This window comes from Elaeis guineensis, chromosome 3, assembly GCF_000442705.2.
Source record: "Elaeis guineensis isolate ETL-2024a chromosome 3, EG11, whole genome shotgun sequence".
Classification (NCBI taxonomy): domain Eukaryota; kingdom Viridiplantae; phylum Streptophyta; class Magnoliopsida; order Arecales; family Arecaceae; genus Elaeis; species Elaeis guineensis.
Window position 1 is genome coordinate 81,432,994 of NC_025995.2, and position 9,534 is coordinate 81,442,527.

Consider the following 9,534-nt stretch of genomic DNA (forward strand, 5'->3'; position numbering starts at 1 on the left):
TCCATTTAGTGGATTGAATTCTCAAGTAGGAACTTGGGGAGTGGATGTACATGCAAGATTGACACCGAACCACTATAAATCTTTTGTGTTTGTTATGCTTGTCTTTCTTTTCTGTTCTTTGTGCTCATTACTTACTTACTTCTTATTTATGTTTGATTTTGTTTCTATTGCAAGTTGATACACTTCACTCTTCACCTTGGCACATTACTTAAGTAGTTCAATTTTTAAAATTTCAAAAAGATCCAATTCACCCCTTCTCTTGGGCTCCATATTTGGGCAACACAGTCGATGTTCGGCTTTTACAATAAAAGTCGACATATAATCGATTGTTGATAGAACTTGACCAAGGCTTGTGATTCTAAAATTTCTGTATTATATTCCAAATAATGTATATATCAACAACTTTATGGGTGATACATTTTCATATTATCGACATTTCATGTTCAGGGTATTACCGACCCTTCAAGAGTTTCTAGCCGATATGCACCCGGTCTAAGAATTTCAGATATTCTGTAAGGTCCTTCCCAATTTGAAAATAATTTTTTTTGGTCTAAAGATTTTGAGATTTCTGCTTTTCTTAAGACAAAATCTCCTAGTCGGAAGACCTTCGGTTTGACTCTTGCATTATAATACCGGGCTATTCTTTGCTGATATGCAGCTATCCAAATTTGAACTTGCTGTCAGAGTTTTAGAAGGAGATCTAAGTTGGCTCTCCGACATTTGAAATTGCTCGGCTCACTATATTGCTCTACTCTTGTTGATGGCAGTCCGATCTCGAGCGGGATCATTGCTTCTGTTCTATAAGTCAAATTAAAGGGGAATTCTCCAGTCGGTATGCGGGGAGTTGTTCGGTACGCCCATAAGACTGGATATAATTCTTCCACCCAAAGGCCTTTGGCTTCATTCAGTCGGATCTTGAGCCCGTGTAAGATTGTTCGGTTGGTTACCTCCACCTCTCCATTTGACTGTGGATGACCGACTGACGTGAGTTTGTGTGTGATATAAAACTTCACACAGAACTCTCTAAAATTTTAATTGTCAAATTGTCGATCATTTCCAGTGATGATAGTGTATGGTAAATCAAATCTGTAAATGATGAATTTTGAATGAAATCTTTCATTTTATTTTCAATAATTTGGGTCAGAGGTTCGGCTTCTACCCATTTGGTAAGTAGTCAATAGCAATCACTATAAATTTTTTTGACCAGATGTCAGGAGAAAAGGATCAAGTATGTCGATTCCCCATTGTACGAAGGGTCATGTGCTACAATCGGTATCAACTGACTAACCGGTTGATGTTGTATATTTGCATACCTTTAACATGGTTTATACCTTCGGACAAGTTCAGCTGTATCTTTTTTCATGGTGGGCCAATAGTATCCTTGTCGCAGGACTTTATAAGCTAGAGATTTGCCCCCTAAGTGATTTTCATAAATTCCTTCGTGTACTACTCTAAGTGCATAGTCGGCATCTGTAGGTCCCAAATACTTTAGCAAGAGAAGTGAGAACGATCTTTTGTAGAGATGACCATTCATTATTACATATTGAGAAGCCGTCCATCGGAGTCGCTTAGCTTTCGAGGGGTCTGCAGGAGGAATCCCATCGGTTAAGTATTGGACGATCGGATCCATCCAGCTTGGTTCGATAGTGAGTTGCAATACTTTTTCGACTTTGTCGATACTCGACTGTTCGAGGCATTCAACGAATGTCCGACCCAGCGAGTTGAAAGCGGTAGTAGCCAATTATGAAAGTATATCGACCTGAGCATTTTTGGTTCTAGAAATGTGAAAGATCTCGAAATATTTCAAGCTCGCTGTAATATCTTTCACCTTCTGAAGGTATTTCATCATAGTGGGGTCTCGGACTTCAAATTCACCCTTGACCTGTCTAGTAATCAGTTGTGAGTCGGTGAAGACCTTCAAACTATCGATCCCAAGCTCTTTGGCTATTTTCAAGCCGGCTAAGAGTGCTTCATATTCGGCTTGATTATTTGAAATTTTAAAATTGAACCGAAGGACGTATTCAGTGACTACTCCTTTGGAATTTATGAGTATAAGGCTAGCTCCACTACCTTATGCATTAGATACTCCATCGATGTGCAGCACCTAAGTCGATTTTAGGTCAGGTTTGGGAGTCGTAACCTACTTTATTGTATTATCATTTGTATCTTCTGGCTTATTGTCGGATATTGTACATTCTGCGATGAAGTCGGTCAGAACTTGCACCTTCATAGAAGATCGTGGGCGATATTATATGTCGAACTCGTCAAGCTTCACTATCCACTTCATCATCCGACCTGACGTATTAGGTCGATGTAAGTCATCTTTAACGACGGATCTATAAAGACCATAATTGGATGTGCTTAGAAGTACGGACGAAGTTATCGTGCCGATATGATTAGAGCATAGATCATTTTCTCCGCTCTTGAATATCAAACTTCGGCATGGTAAAGTACTTTACTAGTGTAGTAGATCAGTCGATGGATTCAATTTTCATTATCCTGGATGAGCACCGAACTAACCGCTTCTGTTGAAGTCACCAAGTAGAGATACAATGTCTCTCCGACCTTCAATTTTTTAAGCAAAGGTGGAGAAGCCAAGTATTTTTTCAATCTTCGAAGGACTGCCGACATTCATCCGACCATAAGAAGTCCTTTGTCTGTCGTAAAGTTTTGAAGAATGGCAAGCATCTCTCGATCAACTTAGAAATGAATCGGTTGAGTGCAGCAATCCTTCCGTTGAGTTGCTGTATCTCTTTCTTTGAGCTCAGATGCTTCATATTGATGATGGCCTTTATCTTTTTAAGATTAACCTCTATTCCTCATTGTGAAATAAGAAATCCAAAAAAAATTCAAAGATTACCCCAAATGCACACTTGATAGGATTTAACTTCATCTGATGTCGTCGAAGCATGCCAAAGGCTTCCTCCAGGTCCCGAACATGATTTGAAGTTTGGAGACTCTTCACCAACATGTCATCCACGTACACTTCCATATTTCATCCAATCTAGGCCTTGAAAATTTTATTGACGAGCCATTGATAAGTAACTTCGGCATTTTTCAAATCGAAAGGCATTACTTTGTAGCAGTATATACCTTTGTCGGTTACAAAAGCTGTATGCTCCTCATCTTCTGGTGCCATCTGGATTTGATTATATCCGACGAAGGTATCCATGAAACTCAGAAGTCGATGGCCTGAAGTCGCATCAACCAATTGATCGATCTTCGATAATGGGAAGCTGTCCTTCAGATAAGCTTCATTCAAATCTGTATAGTCGATGCAGATTTTTCACTTCTCATTGACTTTTCTCACCATTACCACATTGGCGAGCCAATTGAGATATATAGCTTCTTTGATGAAACCTACTGCGAGGAGCTTGTCGGCTTCTTCATCAATGATCTTTTATCTTTCGGAGCCAAAAGGTCGCTTCTTTTGTCTCACTGGCTTAACGTTCGGATTGATGTTAAGTTGGTGAGTTATTACTTCTGAAGGATCTCGGACATGTTGGTGGCCGATCAAGCAAAAATATCGGCATTGACTTTAAGTAATTTTATTAATTATTGCCGCTCCGAGTCGGATAGTTGTGATCTAATTTGGACTATTTTCTCAGGATCTTCTTCTTTTAGCGGGATAGAAACCAGTTGTTCAACTGGTTCACCTCTTTCCTGATTCTCTCTTTGGTCTAATTTGTCGACAGGCAGAGAGTCTTCAGGCTTATTATTTTAGGTGGAGACAAGGAAGTAGCGTCGAACAAGTTGTTGATCTCCAAGCATCTCTCCGACTCTATTTCTCATCGAGAATCGGACTAATAAATAGTATGTCGAAACCACTACTTTCAGAGCATTGAGTCCAAGTTGTCCAAATATGGCATTATAAGCTGAAGGTACTCAAACTACCATGAATGTTATGAAGATGGTGCTCTGATGTGGTTCGATTCCAACGGTTAAGGGGAGAGAGATTTCTCCTTCCACTATGACAGCATCTCCTGTAAAGCCGACTAATGTCGTCAAAATATTTCTGAGTCGATCAGTCAGTAGTCGCATTCAAGAGAAATCAAATAAAACAAAATATCAGTTAAACTTTCATTATCTATAAGAATTCTTTTTACATCATAATTTGCTATTGTTGTCAAGACAACAACAGCATCATCATGGGGAGTCTGAATTCTTCGAACATCCTCTTTCAAAAAAGTTATTACATTGTTGATCATCACCATTTTGTCGACTCTTCTTCGGAAGTTGCCCCCCAGTCCAGTCATCCGAAGATCATGTTGATCACCCCTATAGTTGGCTGATTATTTACAGCTTCTTCAGTCGGCTGAGGTCGTCGATCGATAGGAGGTTGAGTTGGCAGATCTCTTCGATATTTTCTGAGGTAGCCTCATCAAATCAGGGCTTCCATCTCATCCTTAAGTTGAATGCATTGTTCGGTATCGTGACTGCGATCATGATGGAACTGATAATACTTTCTCCAATTATGGTTTCTCGATGATGCTTTCATCGGTGGAGGGTGTCGTAGATATTCTGCTCCTTCGATCTCTATGAAGATCTGCGCAGGAGAGCAGAAAGAAGAGTGTAGGAGTCATACCTATCGTAACTCAGTCTTGGACTCCATCGTCGGGGCGAAGTTCGCTTATTGGAAGGTGGCTGACTTGACTCGATCAGAGCTCCTTCCTTCTTCTGTTTCTTTTTCTTCTGACCTTTGTCTTTTCTTTGACATCGGTTAGAAGCTCCTTTATCCATGTGCATATACTTGTATGCACGCTCTAGAAGTTTAGCATAAGTCCAAGGGAGAGTCTTGTCCAAAGAATATGTGAATCGAGATCCCTTTAGACCTCTTTTCATGGTCGATATGGCCATGTCTTCATTGAGGTCCTTGATCTCAAGTGTGGCTGCATTAAAACGGGCCACAAAATCTCAAAGTATCTCAGTCTCTCCTTATTTGATCGAGAAGAGACTATCGAAGGTTCGTGGCGGCCTTCGACTGGTGCTGAAGTGAGCCATGAAGGAGTGTTTGAGCTGCTCGAAAGAGTATATATTTTTTGATTGAAGTCCGAAGTGTAGGAACCAGATCTAGGGTTTCAGGGTTAGATCTTGAAAAGAGGGTTAGATCTTGAAACTTTTTCAAGATCATACAGCGGAAGACTAAAATAAATCAAAATTTATTTTCTAAGATCAGAAAATTCCTAGATCTAAGATCCTATTATATGATTATTACATGAATTAAATCAGAAATTAAAATATATAAATATAGCATGAACTACATGTTGATCATATCAACATATTTTTATACCACATCTAATGTATGTATTAAACAATAGATCAGATCTATTACCTTGCAAGTTAGATGCTCTAACCTCGCTGATCCGGGCTTAAGGATGATGTTGCAAGCCGCACACGCGTCCGACCTTAGGAGTCGTCCACACGAGCCCACGAATCTCGATCAGAAGTCCTGCTTCAGGAAATCAGCACAGTATGCTAGTCTGCGCTGATCCTTCTTTGATGGTTGATCAGGTGCCTCCTTCTTCTTGATTTGGACTCTTCCAAAGATGAAAAGTAGAAGGAGAAGTTTCAGATCTGAGACGCTCTCAGAAAACTCAAGATGGAAGGAGGAAAGATATGAAAATAAAAACCCTAGAAGAAGACCCTCTTCTTCTTCACGTTTTTCTCTCTAGACACCCAAACTTGCGTCTTTTATATCTCCACGACCCAAAGGTATTTCTCTCTGATTTTTGGATGGCAGAAAGGTCTCTCAAATATCTATCTCTAATTTTCCTAAAATTTCACGAAGAAACTCGTCTTATATAGAGAGATATGATAGAGTCCTTGTCTAGGTCAAACACCTAGTCAAAGCTTATCCAAACATGGCAAGTTAAGGGATGCCCAACTCTTGAGCACCTCCTTCATATTTTCGTGCATGGATCACAAGAAAATGGTGCACAATGTATACCCTAAAAGCCATGAAAATTCCAAAAAAATTTGGATAAATTCGATACAAAATTGAAAGAGTTTTGGATTTCTAAAACTCTATCTCATAGAATTCGAAATCCAAACTTATTCCTTTTAGATTTGATCCAAACCACCTTCCATGTAAGAAATAAGAGAGGAGACCTTTTGTGAACGTGGGAGAGATCTGGGAGAGGGCTTTTATCGCACAAAATAAGTGGAGATTGGCATTGAATAAGAGAGAGGGCGTGGAGAAGGTTTATGTGGCGCAAGGTGGAATCCTAGTCCTACTAGGATTCTGTCTCATAACTTGTTTTAATTTGGTTTTCCAAACTAAATCAAATCAAAATTAGATCAATCTAATTAAAATAGATCTTAACCCAATTAAGAACCTAATTTAATCAGATTAAATTATATTTAAATCTGATTTAATTTTCTAATCAAATTAGAAATTAGATTGACCCAAGTCCTAGTTGAACTAGGACTAGTTTTTTCTTGCACTTGGCTTATCCAATAAACCAATTGGACTTGATCCAATCAAGCCCAAACTAAATCTAATTAAATCATATTTAATTAGACTTAATCTCATCCCATTGGCTTAATCAAATTAAGCCAATTAGCAATCGAATTGCTAATCGATCCTCCTGCAACACTTGCACTGGGTTAAATGTCAATCGTATTGATCATTTAACCCTAGAACGATTCTTAATCGTTGATCAACCATCTGATTGGATCATGAACTCTAATGTGTGTGACCTCATAGGTCCGAACCTAAGCCAGTAGCATAGGAATAAATTCCTATACCAATCGAAGTGACCATCTAGCAATGGTACCCGACGACCGGATAGGTCGAATGTGTAGAACAACATCCTTAGAACCCATGCGGATATAGTTTTCATATAATTCATCCCCTTGACCAAAATGATCATAGGATATCCCAGAGTTCAACTGTCAACTCTGATCACGTTGTCCACATTGTATTTCAAAATATCAAATCCATCTAATGGATTACCCTGGCCAAGGTTTTGCTAAATTGAAATACAGCGACTCATTCTTCTCCATCTCTTGGAGTGATCAATCCCATCTCGATCACACTCTAACTTTGCAAGTACTTGACTGTGCCCAGAAGCCTTCCGTTCCTGAATTAGAAATTCAGTTAGTCCAGTACCAAAGCACAGTGAGTTGCTTGCAAGTCACTGAGGCGATCTTAAGTCTAAGGGACACTTATACCTATATCCCATCAGAGACATTCTCGACAGCAGAATGCTCTGGAGTTGGTCACGTCAATGATGATGTACCCTTACATCTCATCTGTATGCCATACCAGTGTCTCCACACTCTTTGGTTAAGAGGACAACCAACCCATATGGCCTACAGCGACCTATGCTCGATAGAAGCTGTCGTCCTTATTAACAGCCTATCATTTGGTCGTGAACAGTTTTAAGGACTAATCGATAAATCCTCTCTTTATCGAACCTAAATAGTCCTAAGGACTTCATCATAACAACGGAGTTCATTAGAAGATGAAAGCTTATGATGAAGATGCCAAATATATTTTATTTATTAATAAATCAATTACAATACTTGGTTGCTCAACCGTCAACAGCTTGACGATTGGCTTTTTGGGACACATTTTCCAACAACTCCCACTTGTCCTAAAGCCACTCGGCACAGTATCTAATACCCACCTTCGACTTATGGTTGTCGAACTCCTTTATTGCCAGAGCCTTAGTGAAGGGGTCGGCTAGGTTCTCTTTTCTGTCGATCTTCTGAAGGTCGACGTCACCTCGATCCACGATCTCTCAGATCAAGTGGAAGCGGTGTAAAATGTGCTTCATTCGCTGGTGTACTTTAGATTCCTTCACCTGAGCTATGGCACCAGTGCTGTCGCAGTAGAGCAGGACTGGACCATCGAGGGAGGGTGCTACTCCGAGCTCGTTGATGAATTTTCTCAGCCACACAGCTTCCTTCGCGGCATCTGATGCTGCGATATACTCCGCTTCACAAACAAAGTCCGCCACAGTATGCTGCTTGGAACTCTTCCAGCAGATGGCTCCACCATTCAGAGTAAAGATATAACCCCACACGCTCCTGCTGTCATCATGGTCAGATTGGAAGCTGGAGTCTGTGAACCCCACAAGTTTCAGATCTGACTCACCATAAACCAACCATTGGTCCTTAGTATTTCTCAAATACTTAAGGATGGCTTTAACCACTTTCCAGTGATCTTCTCCAGGATCAGATTGGTATCTACTCACTACTCCTAGTGAGTATGCCACATCTGGTCTTGTACATGTCATGGCGTACATGATAGATCCCACGGCTGAAGCATATGGGACTCTACTCATACGCTCTCTCTCTTCAGGATTTGTCGGATAATCCTTCTTAGAGAGAGAAATTCCATGGCCTATCGGTAGATAGTCCTTCTTGGAATTCTCCATGCTGAACCTCTTCAGCACAGTGTCTATGTACATGGACTGGGATAACCCAAGCATCCTTTTAGATCTATCCCTATAGATCTTCATCCCTAGGATGTAGGATGCTTCACCCAAGTCCTTCATGGAGAACTGTGATGACAACCAAACTTTTATTCCATGTAGTGCGGGGATGTCATTCCCGATTAAGAGAATGTCATCCACGTACAAGACAAGAATACCACAACTGGACCATTTGCCCATTTATAGATGCAGGGCTCTTCTTCATTCTTAATGAAGCCATACATTTTGATCACTTTATCAAAACGCATGTTCCAACTCCGAGAAGCTTGCTTCAATCCATAAATGGATCTCTGAAGCTTGCACACCTTGGACTCATCTGTGGATGTAAATCCCTCAGGTTGTATCATATACACCTCTTCGGTCAGCTCTCCATTCAGGAAAGCTGTCTTTACATCCATCTGCCAAATCTCATAATCCAGATGGGCAGCTATTGCAAGCATTATCCGAATAGATTTGAGCACTGCCACAGGGAAAAACATCTCGTCATAGTCAATACCATAACGTTGACGATACCCCTTGGCAACCAGACGGGCTTTATAGGTCTCCACCTTTTCGTCTGCTCCCCTCTTCCTTTTGAAGACCCATTTACACCCAATGGGTTTAACCCCTTCAGGTGGGTCAACCAATGTCCATACATCGTTGACCTTCATGGACTCCATTTCGGATTTCATGGCTTCAAGCCATTTCTCGAAATCAGGTCTCTGCATAGCATCCATATAGGTGATCGGATCCTCATTTTTCTCATCAAGTTCGATGGGATCACCATCCCGGATCAAGAAACCGTAGTATCTGTCCGGCTGACGCGGTACTCTATCGGATCGCCTTAATGGTGCAGGTATATTGGGCTCCGGATCTGATCTAATCATATCCGACTCAGGTTCAGCTATTGGTGTCGGTCCTTCTACCTGTTGAACTTCATCAAGTTCAACCTTAGAGGCAACGGTTCCTTCACCAAGGAACTCCTTTTCTAAAAAGATTGTCTTAAGGCTGACGAACACCTTTTGTTCATCAGCATGGTAGAAAAAAATATTCTTTTGTCTCTTTGGGGTATCCTATGAATGAGCATTTGTCAGACCTAGGTCCAAGTTTGTCT